Genomic DNA, 14241 nt, shown 5'->3' with positions numbered 1-14241 from the left:
CCTGACTCGCTGAGTTGTTCCAGTATCTTCCGCAGATGTCGGATCAACTTTCGATACGAGAATTGAAGACGTTCTGCTCACTTTGCTCTGCATCAAGAATCAGCTGTCCCACCCAGTGAGTTAAAGCGCACGCCAAAAGTTCGAATTCCGAGCCAGCCAGGAGTTGAACGTAGAATCTCCTGATTCGTAGGCAGACGCGTTATCCCTTGCGCCACTGGCCCAGCCGGGTGCATGCATTTTGCTATTCCTTGTTGAGCCTCTGTGGCGCATTCGGCGGGATTCATTCACATTGGGTTTCCTTTGAGAAGCTGAGCTCACACAGCAGGGAACCAATACGTTCCCGAGACAATCAAGACATTTTCTAAAAGCTTGTCTATGTGTGGATATTCACTTACTTCTATTGACTTATTCCAGTAGATTCAGGCAGCTCTCTGTATGTTTCATTTTATTCAGTTCAACAACATCAGACTGTGTAACCTCTCTTCCCCCTCCACCATCTGCTTCTTCCCCCTCCACCATCTGTATCCATCATCTTATTTTAATTCCTTGCATTGATATGTTTTACCCTCAGCATTGCCCCCCTCCCCCAGCCCATACCATCCTACTTGAGCAATCTGATCCCTGTCGCCAATTGTTCGCTGACACACTGCTTACTTTCTGCGATTAACACATTCTGATCTCTTGAGGCGCCACTATCAGCACCTTGATTAGCCTCATTTACATTCCCTTTTTCTTTCTGTCCGAGACATTTTCGTCATTTTCCACCTATTGCTGACCACTCTATCGAGGCCCAATAGGGCACGCCAACCCCGCCCCATCCACATTAGTCTGAATCTGACCCCATTTCCAGTTCTCCAGCTTTGACAAAGAGTCACCCAGGCCCGGAACGACCGCTGCCATCTCGCTCCACAGAGTCTGTCAGTCCTGCTGAGATTGTCCAGTATGTTCTGTTTTTGTTTCAGAATGAAGCATCCGCAGTAAGTTGCGTTTGTCGTTCATTTAGACATGTTTGAGATGGTGAATAAGTATGTTTATCTGCATTTGTAAATGCATGAAATTCTGTTGTGGATGAACTAGCTCCGAATATCCAAAATAGGAAGGTCCTTTTCTTCTCATTGCCTGTCGAAAATTCAGTGCTTGTGACTTAATGTGGAATTTAGTTTAGTGGCTCATGAGAGTCTAAACCTCATAATCCTCGAACATACGAGATGGGGGAACAAAAGTACTTTGTGCAAACATTCCTCACACAACATGAGAAGCACTTGATGTTTCTACCTGGTATGGCCCCGGGGACCTTTCGCATGTTAGGGGAATGTGCTAACCACTACACTACAGAAACCGCTGGCGGTGCAGTAATCATTGGACTTGTGCAATGTTCAACCTCACTGTGTTGCTGCAGCTTCTCATGGTTCGTCTGAGAGGCCATGTCACTTATTACAAGAAGACAGCCGTTTCTTTAAAACCGATGTCTCAACTTATAAAACAATCAGGAATCGAACTTTACAGACCTGAAGATAAGTTATGTTTTGCTTGAAGTGGAAGTTAAATTGAGAATGCAGGGCTTTCGTAAATAACCACAACCAGACGGGTGCATGCATTTTGCTATTCCTCGTTGATGAAGACCAGTTACGAGATTGCGGCAATAGTCAGCAACAGACTAAACTGGAAGTTCGAGATGTTTCTGCCCGGTTTCGAACCGGGGACCTTTCGCGTGTTAGGCGAATGTGATAACCACTACACTACAGAAACAGCTGGCAATCAACGGACGTGTACAATGTGCAACCTCACTGTGTTGCTGCAGATTCGCATGGTGAGGCTGAGAGGCTAGGCCACTTATTACAAGACGACTGCTGTTTCTTTCAAAAACAGATGTTTCAACATATAAAACCACGAGATGTAGAAATTAGATCGAACTTAACATGATCTGCGTTAACTTCACAGGGACGTGACCCAACTAATCCACAGAGCCAAAGTGGAGAATTGAACTGACTGGAGAGCTGCATCTTAACGCTGACCTCCCGGACCTCGGCCTCCTGAAATGTTCCAAAGAAGCTCAACAAACACTCGAGGAACAGCAGCGCATCTTTCCACTGGGCTCAATACAGCTTTCACACTCATAGTGTGTGCAACCGTCTCACACTGTAAATGCTGCCCCCATTCTGTGTGTACTACCATCGCAGATTTGGGTTTGAATCTTGTTTCCACTTCGTCTTTGTATCCGGGCGGTAGTTGCTGAGAGCTGGCACAGACACAGCGGCTGGAATGGCCTCATACTGTGGTGTAATTATTCTCTCATTCGATGCTCACCTCACACTGTGACCAGGGAACCCTAGGCCTTTTCTCATTTAATCTCTCCTGACTTGCACCCTGTCAGAGCGCTTTCCTGTTATTCTGTTTGCTCCCACCGGGATTTGACTTGGTTAAAACGTCCGACATTTCTAACCCGCCCCGGTTTTAATGAAAGGTGATGGTGAAAGACGTGCTTTGTTGTCCTGTCGACAAATGCCGCCTGACTCGCTGAGTTGTTCCAGTATCTTCCGCAGATGTCGGATCAACTTTCGATACGAGAATTGAAGACGTTCTGCTCACTTTGCTCTGCATCAAGAATCAGCTGTCCCACCCAGTGAGTTAAAGCGCACGCCAAAAGTTCGAATGCCGAGCCAGCCAGGAGTGGAACCTAGAATCTCCTGATTCGTAGTCAAACGCGTTATCCATTGCGCCACTGGCCCAGCCGGGTGCATGCATTTTGCTATTCCTTGTTGAGCCTCTGTGGCGCATTCGGCGGGATTCATTCACATTGGGTTTCCTTTGAGAAGCTGAGCTCACACAGCAGGGAACCAATACGTTCCCGAGACAATCAAGACATTTTCTAAAAGCTTGTCTATGTGTGGATATTCACTTACTTCTATTGACTTATTCCAGTAGATTCAGGCAGCTCTCTGTATGTTTCATTTTGTTCAGTTCAACAACATCAGACTGTGTAACCTCTCTTCCCCCTCCACCATCTGCTTCTTCCCCCTCCACCATCTGTATCCATCATCTTATTTTAATTCCTTGCATTGATATGTTTTACCCTCAGCATTGCCCCCCTCCCCCAGCCCATACCATCCTACTTGAGCAATCTGATCCCTGTCGCCAATTGTTCGCTGACACACTGCTTACTTTCTGCGATTAACACATTCTGATCTCTTGAGGCGCCACTATCAGCACCTTGATTAGCCTCATTTACATTCCCTTTTTCTTTCTGTCCGAGACATTTTCGTCATTTTCCACCTATTGCTGACCACTCTATCGAGGCCCAATAGGGCACGCCAACCCCGCCCCATCCACATTAGTCAGAATCTGACCCCATTTCCAGTTCTCCAGCTTTGACAAAGAGTCACCCAGACCCGGACCGACCGCTGCCATCTCGCTCCACAGAGGCTGTCAGTCCTGCTGAGATTGTCCAGTATGTTCTGTTTTTGTTTCAGAATGAAGCATCCGCAGTAAGTTGCATTTGTCGTTCATTTAGACATGTTTGAGATGGTGAATAAGTATGTTTATCTGCATTTGTAAATGCATGAAATTCTGTTGTGGATGAACTAGCTCCGAATATCCAAAATAAGAAGGTCCTTTTCTTCTCATTGCCTGTCGAAAATTCAGTGCTTGTGACTTAATGTGGAATTTATTTTAGTGGCTCATGAGAGACTAATCCGCATAATCCTCGAACATACGAGATGGGGAACACAAGTACTTTGTGCAAACATTCCTCACACAACATGAGAAGCACTCTCGTTGATGCTGAGAGGCTAGGCCCCTTATTACAAGACGACTGCTGTTTCTTACAGCTTTCACACTCATAGTGTGTGCAACAGTCTCACACTGTAAATGCTGCCCCCATTCTGTGTGTCCTTCCATCGCAGATTTGGGTTTGAATCTTGTTTCCACTTCTTCTTTGTATCCGGGCGGTAGTTGTTGAGAGCTGGCACAGACACAGCGGCTGGAATGGCCTCATACTGTGGTGTAATTATTCTCTCATTCGATGCTCACCTCACTCTGTGGCCAGGGAACCCTAGGCCTTTTCTCATTTAATCTCTCCTGACTTGCACCCTGTCAGAGCGCTTTCCTGTTGTTCTGTTTGCTCCCACCAGGATTTGACTTGGTTAAAACGTCCGACATTTCTAACCCGTCCCGGTTTTAATGAAAGGTGATGGTGAAAGACAAGCTTTGTTGTCCTGTCGACAAATTCCGCCTGACTCGCTGAGTTGTTCCAGTATTTTCCGCAGATGTTAGATCGACTTTCGATGGCAATAACAGAGTGCTTCTGTTACTTTCCCGGGGCTCGTTGGTCTAGGGGTATGACATTCACTTACCTCTATTGACTAATTCCAGTTGATTCAGGCAGCCCTCTGTATATTTCATTTTATTCAGTTCAACAACATCAGACTGTGTAATCTCTCTTCTCCCTCCACCATCTGTTTATTTCCATCAAGTTATTTTCATTCCTTCCATTGGTATGTTTTACCCTCAGCATTGCGCCCCTCCCCCCAGCCCATACCATCCTACTTGAGCAACCCTGTCGCCAATTGTTCGCTGACACACTGTTTTCTTTGTTCTGCTATTAACACATTCTGATCTCTTGAGGCGCCACTATCAGCAACTTTCTTAGCCTTGATTAGCCTCATTTACATTCCCTTTTTCTTTCTGTCCGAGACATTTTCGTCATTTTCCACCTATTGCTGACCACTCTATCGAGGCCCAATAGGGCACGCCAACCCCGCCCCATCCACATTTGTCTGAATCTGACCCCATTTCCAGTTCTCCAGCTTTGACAAAGAGTCACCCAGGCCCGGAACGACCGCTGCCATCTCGCTCCACAGAGGCCGTCAGTCCTGCTGAGATTGTCCAGTATGTTCTGTTTTTGTTTCAGAATGAAGCATCCGCAGTAAGTTGCATTTGTCGTTCATTTAGACATGTTTGAGATGGTGAATAAGTAGGTGTATCTGCATTAGTAAATGCATGAAATTCTGTTGTGGATGAACTAGCTCCGCATATCCAAAATAAGAAGGTCCTTTTCTTCTCATTGCCTGTCGAAAATTCAGTGCTTGTGACTTAATGTGGAATTTATTTTAGTGGCTCATGAGAGTCTAAACCTCATAATCCTCGAACATACGAGATGGGGGAACAAAAGTACTTTGTGCAAACATTCCTCACACAACATGAGAAGCACTTGATGTTTCTACCTGGTATGGCCCCGAGGACCTTTCGCATGTTAGGGGAATGTGCTAACCACTACACTACAGAAACCGCTGGCGGTGCAGTAATCATTGGACTTGTGCAATGTTCAACCTCACTGTGTTGCTGCAGCTTCTCATGGTTCGTCTGAGAGGCCATGTCACTTATTACAAGAAGACAGCCGTTTCTTTAAAACCGATGTCTCAACTTATAAAACAATCAGATTCGCATGGTGAGGCTGAGAGGCTAGGCCACTTATTACAAGACGACTGCTGTTTCTTTCAAAAACAGATGTTTCAACATATAAAACCACGAGATGTAGAAATTAGATCGAACTTAACATGATCTGCGTTAACTTCACAGGGACGTGACCCAACTAATCCACAGAGCCAAAGTGGAGAATTGAACTGACTGGAGAGCTGCATCTTAACGCTGACCTCCCGGACCTCGGCCTCCTGAAATGTTCCAAAGAAGCTCAACAAACACTCGAGGAACAGCAGCGCATCTTTCCACTGGGCTCAATACAGCTTTCACACTCATAGTGTGTGCAACCGTCTCACACTGTAAATGCTGCCCCCATTCTGTGTGTACTACCATCGCAGATTTGGGTTTGAATCTTGTTTCCACTTCGTCTTTGTATCCGGGCGGTAGTTGCTGAGAGCTGGCACAGACACAGCGGCTGGAATGGCCTCATACTGTGGTGTAATTATTCTCTCATTCGATGCTCACCTCACTCTGTGGCCAGGGAACCCTAATCCTTGTCTCATTTAATCTCTCCTGACTTGCACCCTGTCAGAGCGCTTTCCTGTTATTCTGTTTGCTCCCACCGGGATTTGACTTGGTTAAAACGTCCGACATTTCTAACCCGTCCCGGTTTTAATGAAAAGTGATGGTGAAAGACGAGCTGTGTTGTCCTGTCGACAAATCCCGCCTGACTCGCTGAGTTGTTCCAGTATCTTCCGCAGATGTCGGATCAACTTTCGATACGAGAATTGAAGACGTTCTGCTCACTTTGCTCTGCATCAAGAATCAGCTGTCCCACCCAGTGAGTTAAAGCGCACGCCAAAAGTTCGAATTCCGAGCCAGCCAGGAGTCGAACCTGGAATCTCCTGATTCGTAGTCAGACGCGTTATCCATTGCGCCACTGGCCCGGCCGGGTGAATGCATTTTGCTATTCCTTGTTGAGCCTCTGTGGCGCATTCGGCGGGATTCATTCACATTGGGTTTCCTTTGAGAAGCTGAGCTCACACAGCAGGGAACCAATACGTTCCCGAGACAATCAAGACATTTTCTAAAAGCTTGTCTATGTGTGGATATTCACTTACTTCTATTGACTTATTCCAGTAGATTCAGGCAGCTCTCTGTATGTTTCATTTTATTCAGTTCAACAACATCAGACTGTGTAACCTCTCTTCCCCCTCCACCAACTGCTTCTTCCCCCTCCACCATCTGTATCCATCATCTTATTTTAATTCCTTGCATTGATATGTTTTACCCTCAGCATTGCCCCCCTCCCCCAGCCCATACCATCCTACTTGAGCAATCTGATCCCTGTCGCCAATTGTTCGCTGACACACTGCTTACTTTCTGCGATTAACACATTCTGATCTCTTGAGGCGCCACTATCAGCACCTTGATTAGCCTCATTTACATTCCCTTTTTCTTTCTGTCCGAGACATTTTCGTCATTTTCCACCTATTGCTGACCACTCTATCGAGGCCCAATAGGGCACGCCAACCCCGCCCCATCCACATTAGTCTGAATCTGACCCCATTTCCAGTTCTCCAGCTTTGACAAAGAGTCACCCAGGCCCGGACCGACCGCTGCCATCTCGCTCCACAGAGGCTGTCAGTCCTGCTGAGATTGTCCAGTATGTTCTGTTTTTGTTTCAGAATGAAGCATCCGCAGTAAGTTGCATTTGTCGTTCATTTAGACATGTTTGAGATGGTGAATAAGTATGTTTATCTGCATTTGTAAATGCATGAAATTCTGTTGTGGATGAACTAGCTCCGAATATCCAAAATAGGAAGGTCCTTTTCTTCTCATTGCCTGTCGAAAATTCAGTGCTTGTGACTTAATGTGGAATTTATTTTAGTGGCTCATGAGAGTCTAAACCTCATAATCCTCGAACATACGAGATGGGGGAACAAAAGTACTTTGTGCAAACATTCCTCACACAACATGAGAAGCACTTGATGTTTCTACCCGGTATGGCCCCGGGGACCTTTCGCATGTTAGGGGAATGTGCTAACCACTACACTACAGAAACCGCTGGCGGTGCAGTAATCAATGGACTTGTGCAATGTTCAACCTCACTGTGTTGCTGCAGCTTCTCATGGTTCGTCTGAGAGGCCATGTCACTTATTACAAGAAGACAGCCGTTTCTTTAAAACCGATGTCTCAACTTATAAAACAATCAGGAATCGAACTTTACAGACCTGAAGATAAGTTATGTTTTGCTTGAAGTGGAAGTTAAATTGAGAAGGCAGGGCTTTCGAAAATAACCACAACCAGACGGGTGCATGCATTTTGCTATTTCTCGTTGATGAAGACCAGTTACGAGATTGCGGCAATAGTCAGCAACAGACTAAACTTGAAGTTCGAGATGTTTCTGCCCGGTTTCGAACCGGGGACCTTTCGCGTGTTAGGCGAATGTGATAACCACTACACTACAGAAACAGCTGGCAATCAACGGACGTGTACAATGTGCAACCTCACTGTGTTGCTGCAGATTCGCATGGTGAGGCTGAGAGGCTAGGCCACTTATTACAAGTCGACTGCTGTTTCTTTCAAAAACAGATGTTTCAACATATAAAACCACGAGATGTAGAAATTAGATCGAACTTAACATGATCTGCGTTAACTTCACAGGGACGTGACCCATCTAATCTACAGAGCCAAAGTGGAGAATTGAACTGACTGGAGAGCTGCATCTTAACGCTGACCTTCCGGACCTCGGCCTCCTGAAATGTTCCAAAGAAGCTCAACAAACACTCGAGGAACAGCAGCGCATCTTTCCACTGGGCTCAATACAGCTTTCACACTCATAGTGTGTGCAACCGTCTCACACTGTAAATGCTGCCCCCATTCTGTGTGTACTACCATCGCAGATTTGGGTTTGAATCTTGTTTCCACTTCGTCTTTGTATCCGGGCGGTAGTTGCTGAGAGCTGGCACAGACACAGCGGCTGGAATGGCCTCATACTGTGGTGTAATTATTCTCTCATTCGATGCTCACCTCACTCTGTGGCCAGGGAACCCTAGGACTTTTCTCATTTAATCTCTCCTGACTTGCACCCTGTCAGAGCGCTTTCCTGTTATTCTGTTTGCTCCCACCGGGATTTGGCTTGGTTAAAACGTCCGACATTTCTAACCCGTCCCGGTTTTAATGAAAAGTGATGGTGAAATACGAGCTGTGTTGTCCTGTCGACAAATCCCGCCTGACTCGCTGAGTTGTTCCAGTATCTTCCGCAGATGTCGGATCAACTTTCGATACGAGAATTGAAGACGTTCTGCTCACTTTGCTCTGCATCAAGAATCAGCTGTCCCACCCAGTGAGTTAAAGCGCACGCCAAAAGTTCGAATTCCGAGCCAGCCAGGAGTTGAACGTGGAATCTCTTGATTCGTAGGCAGACGCGTTATCCCTTGCGCCACTGGCCCAGCCGGGTGCATGCATTTTGCTATTCCTTGTTGAGCCTCTGTGGCGCATTCGGCGGGATTCATTCACATTGGGTTTCCTTTGAGAAGCTGAGCTCACACAGCAGGGAACCAATACGTTCCCGAGACAATCAAGACATTTTCTAAAAGCTTGTCTATGTGTGGATATTCACTTACTTCTATTGACTTATTCCAGTAGATTCAGGCAGCTCTCTGTATGTTTCATTTTATTCAGTTCAACAACATCAGACTGTGTAACCTCTCTTCCCCCTCCACCATCTGCTTCTTCCCCCTCCACCATCTGTATCCATCATCTTATTTTAATTCCTTGCATTGATATGTTTTACCCTCAGCATTGCCCCCCTCCCCCAGCCCATACCATCCTACTTGAGCAATCTGATCCCTGTCGCCAATTGTTCGCTGACACACTGCTTACTTTCTGCGATTAACACATTCTGATCTCTTGAGGCGCCACTATCAGCACCTTGATTAGCCTCATTTACATTCCCTTTTTCTTTCTGTCCGAGACATTTTCGTCATTTTCCACCTATTGCTGACCACTCTATCGAGGCCCAATAGGGCACGCCAACCCCGCCCCATCCACATTAGTCTGAAACTGACCCCATTTCCAGTTCTCCAGCTTTGACAAAGAGTCACCCAGGCCCGGAACGACCGCTGCCATCTCGCTCCACAGAGGCTGTCAGTCCTGCTGAGATTGTCCAGTATGTTCTGTTTTTGTTTCAGAATGAAGCATCCGCAGTAAGTTGCATTTGTCGTTCATTTAGACATGTTTGAGATGGTGAATAAGTATGTTTATCTGCATTTGTAAATGCATGAAATTCTGTTGTGGATGAACTAGCTCCGAATATCCAAAATAGGAAGGTCCTTTTCTTCTCATTGCCTGTCGAAAATTCAGTGCTTGTTACTTAATGTGGAATTTATTTCAGTGGCTCATGAGAGACTAAACCTCATAATCCTCGAACATACGAGATGGGGGAACAAAAGTACTTTGTGCAAACATTCCTCACACAACATGAGAAGCACTTGATGTTTCTACCCGGTATGGCCCCGGGGACCTTTCGCATGTTAGGGGAATGTGCTAACCACTACACTACAGAAACCGCTGGCGGTGCAGTAATCAATGGACTTGTGCAATGTTCAACCTCACTGTGTTGCTGCAGCTTCTCATGGTTCGTCTGAGAGGCCATGTCACTTATTACAAGAAGACAGCCGTTTCTTTAAAACCGATGTCTCAACTTATAAAACAATCAGGAATCGAACTTTACAGACCTGAAGATAAGTTATGTTTTGCTTGAAGTGGAAGTTAAATTGAGAAGGCAGGGCTTTCGAAAATAACCACAACCAGACGGGTGCATGCATTTTGCTATTTCTCGTTGATGAAGACCAGTTACGAGATTGCGGCAATAGTCAGCAACAGACTAAACTGGAAGTTCGAGATGTTTCTGCCCGGTTTCGAACCGGGGACCTTTCGCGTGTTAGGCGAATGTGATAACCACTACACTACAGAAACAGCTGGCAATCAACGGACGTGTACAATGTGCAACCTCACTGTGTTGCTGCAGATTCGCATGGTGAGGCTGAGAGGCTAGGCCACTTATTACAAGTCGACTGCTGTTTCTTTCAAAAACAGATGTTTCAACATATAAAACCACGAGATGTAGAAATTAGATCGAACTTAACATGATCTGCGTTAACTTCACAGGGACGTGACCCATCTAATCTACAGAGCCAAAGTGGAGAATTGAACTGACTGGAGAGCTGCATCTTAACGCTGACCTTCCGGACCTCGGCCTCCTGAAATGTTCCAAAGAAGCTCAACAAACACTCGAGGAACAGCAGCGCATCTTTCCACTGGGCTCAATACAGCTTTCACACTCATAGTGTGTGCAACCGTCTCACACTGTAAATGCTGCCCCCATTCTGTGTGTACTACCATCGCAGATTTGGGTTTGAATCTTGTTTCCACTTCGTCTTTGTATCCGGGCGGTAGTTGCTGAGAGCTGGCACAGACACAGCGGCTGGAATGGCCTCATACTGTGGTGTAATTATTCTCTCATTCGATGCTCACCTCACTCTGTGGCCAGGGAACCCTAGGACTTTTCTCATTTAATCTCTCCTGACTTGCACCCTGTCAGAGCGCTTTCCTGTTATTCTGTTTGCTCCCACCGGGATTTGGCTTGGTTAAAACGTCCGACATTTCTAACCCGTCCCGGTTTTAATGAAAAGTGATGGTGAAATACGAGCTGTGTTGTCCTGTCGACAAATCCCGCCTGACTCGCTGAGTTGTTCCAGTATCTTCCGCAGATGTCGGATCAACTTTCGATACGAGAATTGAAGACGTTCTGCTCACTTTGCTCTGCATCAAGAATCAGCTGTCCCACCCAGTGAGTTAAAGCGCACGCCAAAAGTTCGAATGCCGAGCCAGCCAGGAGTCGAACCTAGAATCTCCTGATTCGTAGTCAAACGCGTTATCCATTGCGCCACTGGCCCAGCCGGTGCATGCATTTTGCTATTCCTTGTTGAGCCTCTGTGGCGCATTCGGCGGGATTCATTCACATTGGGTTTCCTTTGAGAAGCTGAGCTCACACAGCAGGGAACCAATACGTTCCCGAGACAATCAAGACATTTTCTAAAAGCTTGTCTATGTGTGGATATTCACTTACTTCTATTGACTTATTCCAGTAGATTCAGGCAGCTCTCTGTATGTTTCATTTTATTCAGTTCAACAACATCAGACTGTGTAACCTCTCTTCCCCCTCCACCATCTGCTTCTTCCCCCTCCACCATCTGTATCCATCATCTTATTTTAATTCCTTGCATTGATATGTTTTACCCTCAGCATTGCCCCCCTCCCCCAGCCCATACCATCCTACTTGAGCAATCTGATCCCTGTCGCCAATTGTTCGCTGACACACTGCTTACTTTCTGCGATTAACACATTCTGATCTCTTGAGGCGCCACTATCAGCACCTTGATTAGCCTCATTTACATTCCCTTTTTCTTTCTGTCCGAGACATTTTCGTCATTTTCCACCTATTGCTGACCACTCTATCGAGGCCCAATAGGGCACGCCAACCCCGCCCCATCCACATTAGTCTGAATCTGACCCCATTTCCAGTTCTCCAGCTTTGACAAAGAGTCACCCAGACCCGGACCGACCGCTGCCATCTCGCTCCACAGAGGCTGTCAGTCCTGCTGAGATTGTCCAGTATGTTCTGTTTTTGTTTCAGAATGAAGCATCCGCAGTAAGTTGCATTTGTCGTTCATTTAGACATGTTTGAGATGGTGAATAAGTATGTTTATCTGCATTTGTAAATGCATGAAATTCTGTTGTGGATGAACTAGCTCCGAATATCCAAGATAAGAAGGTCCTTTTCTTCTCATTGCCTGTCGAAAATTCAGTGCTTGTGACTTAATGTGGAATTTATTTTAGTGGCTCATGAGAGACTAATCCTCATAATCCTCGAACATACGAGATGGGGAACACAAGTACTTTGTGCAAACATTCCTCACACAACATGAGAAGCACTTGATGTTTCTACCCGGTATGGCCCCGGGGACCTTTCGCATGTTAGGGGAATGTGCTAACCACTACACTACAGAAACCGCTGGCGGTGCAGTAATCAATGGACTTGTGCAATGTTCAACCTCACTGTGTTGCTGCAGATTCTCATGGTTCATCTGAGAGGCCATGTCACTTATTACAAGAAGACAGCCGTTTCTTTAAAACCGATGTCTCAACTTATAAAACAATCAGGAATCGAACTTTACAGACGAAGATAAGTTATGTTTTGCTTGAAGTGGAAGTTAAATTGAGAATGCAGGGCTTTCGTAAATAACCACAACCAGACGGGTGCATGCATTTTGCTATTCCTCGTTGATGAAGACCAGTTACGAGATTGCGGCAATAGTCAGCAACAGACTAAACTGGAAATACGAGATGTTTCTGCCCGGTTTCGAACCGGGGACCTTTCGCGTGTAAGGCGAATGTGATAACCACTACACTACAGAAACAGCTGGCAATCAGCGGACGTGTACAATGTGAAACCTCACTGTGTTGCTGCAGATTCGCATGGTGAGGCTGAGAGGCTAGGCCACTTATTACAAGACGACTGCTGTTTCTTACAGCTTTCACACTCATAGTGTGTGCAACAGTCTCACACTGTAAATGCTGCCCCCATTCTGTGTGTCCTTCCATCGCAGATTTGGGTTTGAATCTTGTTTCCACCTCTTCTTTGTATCCGGGCGGTAGTTGTTGAGAGCTGGCACAGACACAGCGGCTGGAATCGCCTCATACTGTGGTGTAATTATTCTCTCATTCGATGCTCACCTCACTCTGTGGCCAGGGAACCCTAGGCCTTTTCTCATTTAATCTCTCCTGACTTGCACCCTGTCAGAGCGCTTTCCTGTTGTTCTGTTTGCTCCCACCAGGATTTGACTTGGTTAAAACGTCCGACATTTCTAACCCGTCCCGGTTTTAATGAAAGGTGATGGTGAAAGACAAGCTTTGTTGTCCTGTCGACAAACTCCGCCTGACTCGCTGAGTTGTTCCAGTATTTTCCGCAGATGTTAGATCGACTTTCGATGGCAATAACAGCGTGCTTCTGTTACTTTCCCGGGGCTCGTTGGTCTAGGGGTATGACATTCACTTACCTCTATTGACTAATTCCAGTTGATTCAGGCAGCCCTCTGTATATTTCATTTTATTCAGTTCAACAACATCAGACTGTGTAATCTCTCTTCTCCCTCCACCATCTGTTTATTTCCATCAAGTTATTTTCATTCCTTCCATTGGTATGTTTTACCCTCAGCATTGCGCCCCTCCCCCCAGCCCATACCATCCTACTTGAGCAACCCTGTCGCCAATTGTTCGCTGACACACTGTTTTCTTTGTTCTGCTATTAACACATTCTGATCTCTTGAGGCGCCACTATCAGCAACTTTCTTAGCCTTGATTAGCCTCATTTACATTCCCTTTTTCTTTCTGTCCGAGACATTTTCGTCATTTTCCACCTATTGCTGACCACTCTATCGAGGCCCAATAGGGCACGCCAACCCCGCCCCATCCACATTAGTCTGAATCTGACCCCATTTCCAGTTCTCCAGCTTTGACAAAGAGTCACCCAGGCCCGGAACGACCGCTGCCATCTCGCTCCACAGAGGCTGTCAGTCCTGCTGAGATTGTCCAGTATGTTCTGTTTTTGTTTCAGAATGAAGCATCCGCAGTAAGTTGCATTTGTCGTTCATTTAGACATGTTTGAGATGGTGAATAAGTATGTTTATCTGCATTTGTAAATGCATGAAATTCTGTTGTGGATGAACTAGCTCCGAATATCCAAAATAGGAAGGT

General features: G+C 46.0%; 6 non-coding genes across 6 annotated transcripts; all 6 read right to left on the bottom strand.

The window, feature by feature from the left end:
• Positions 1–1676: 1676 nt before the first annotated feature.
• Positions 1677–1749, bottom strand: trnav-aac (transfer RNA valine (anticodon AAC)). Its single transcript has one exon. It is a non-coding gene; the product is annotated as a tRNA-Val (tRNA).
• A 4543-nt stretch (positions 1750–6292) lies between these two features.
• Positions 6293–6365, bottom strand: trnar-acg (transfer RNA arginine (anticodon ACG)). Its single transcript has one exon. It is a non-coding gene; the product is annotated as a tRNA-Arg (tRNA).
• Positions 6366–7820: 1455 nt separating this feature from the next.
• Positions 7821–7893, bottom strand: trnav-aac (transfer RNA valine (anticodon AAC)). Its single transcript has one exon. It is a non-coding gene; the product is annotated as a tRNA-Val (tRNA).
• A 2435-nt stretch (positions 7894–10328) lies between these two features.
• On the bottom strand, positions 10329–10401 carry trnav-aac (transfer RNA valine (anticodon AAC)). The gene has a single exon. It is a non-coding gene; the product is annotated as a tRNA-Val (tRNA).
• A 907-nt stretch (positions 10402–11308) lies between these two features.
• Positions 11309–11381, bottom strand: trnar-acg (transfer RNA arginine (anticodon ACG)). The gene has a single exon. It is a non-coding gene; the product is annotated as a tRNA-Arg (tRNA).
• Positions 11382–12832: 1451 nt separating this feature from the next.
• trnav-uac (transfer RNA valine (anticodon UAC)) lies at positions 12833–12905 on the bottom strand. The gene has a single exon. It is a non-coding gene; the product is annotated as a tRNA-Val (tRNA).
• Between the last annotated feature and the right edge of the window lie 1336 nt (positions 12906–14241).

This window comes from Scyliorhinus torazame, chromosome 5, assembly GCF_047496885.1.
Source record: "Scyliorhinus torazame isolate Kashiwa2021f chromosome 5, sScyTor2.1, whole genome shotgun sequence".
In the NCBI taxonomy this organism is placed as follows: Eukaryota; Metazoa; Chordata; class Chondrichthyes; order Carcharhiniformes; family Scyliorhinidae; genus Scyliorhinus; species Scyliorhinus torazame.
The sequence above is the reverse complement of the archived record's forward strand: the minus strand, read 5'-3'. Positions and strand labels throughout refer to the sequence as shown.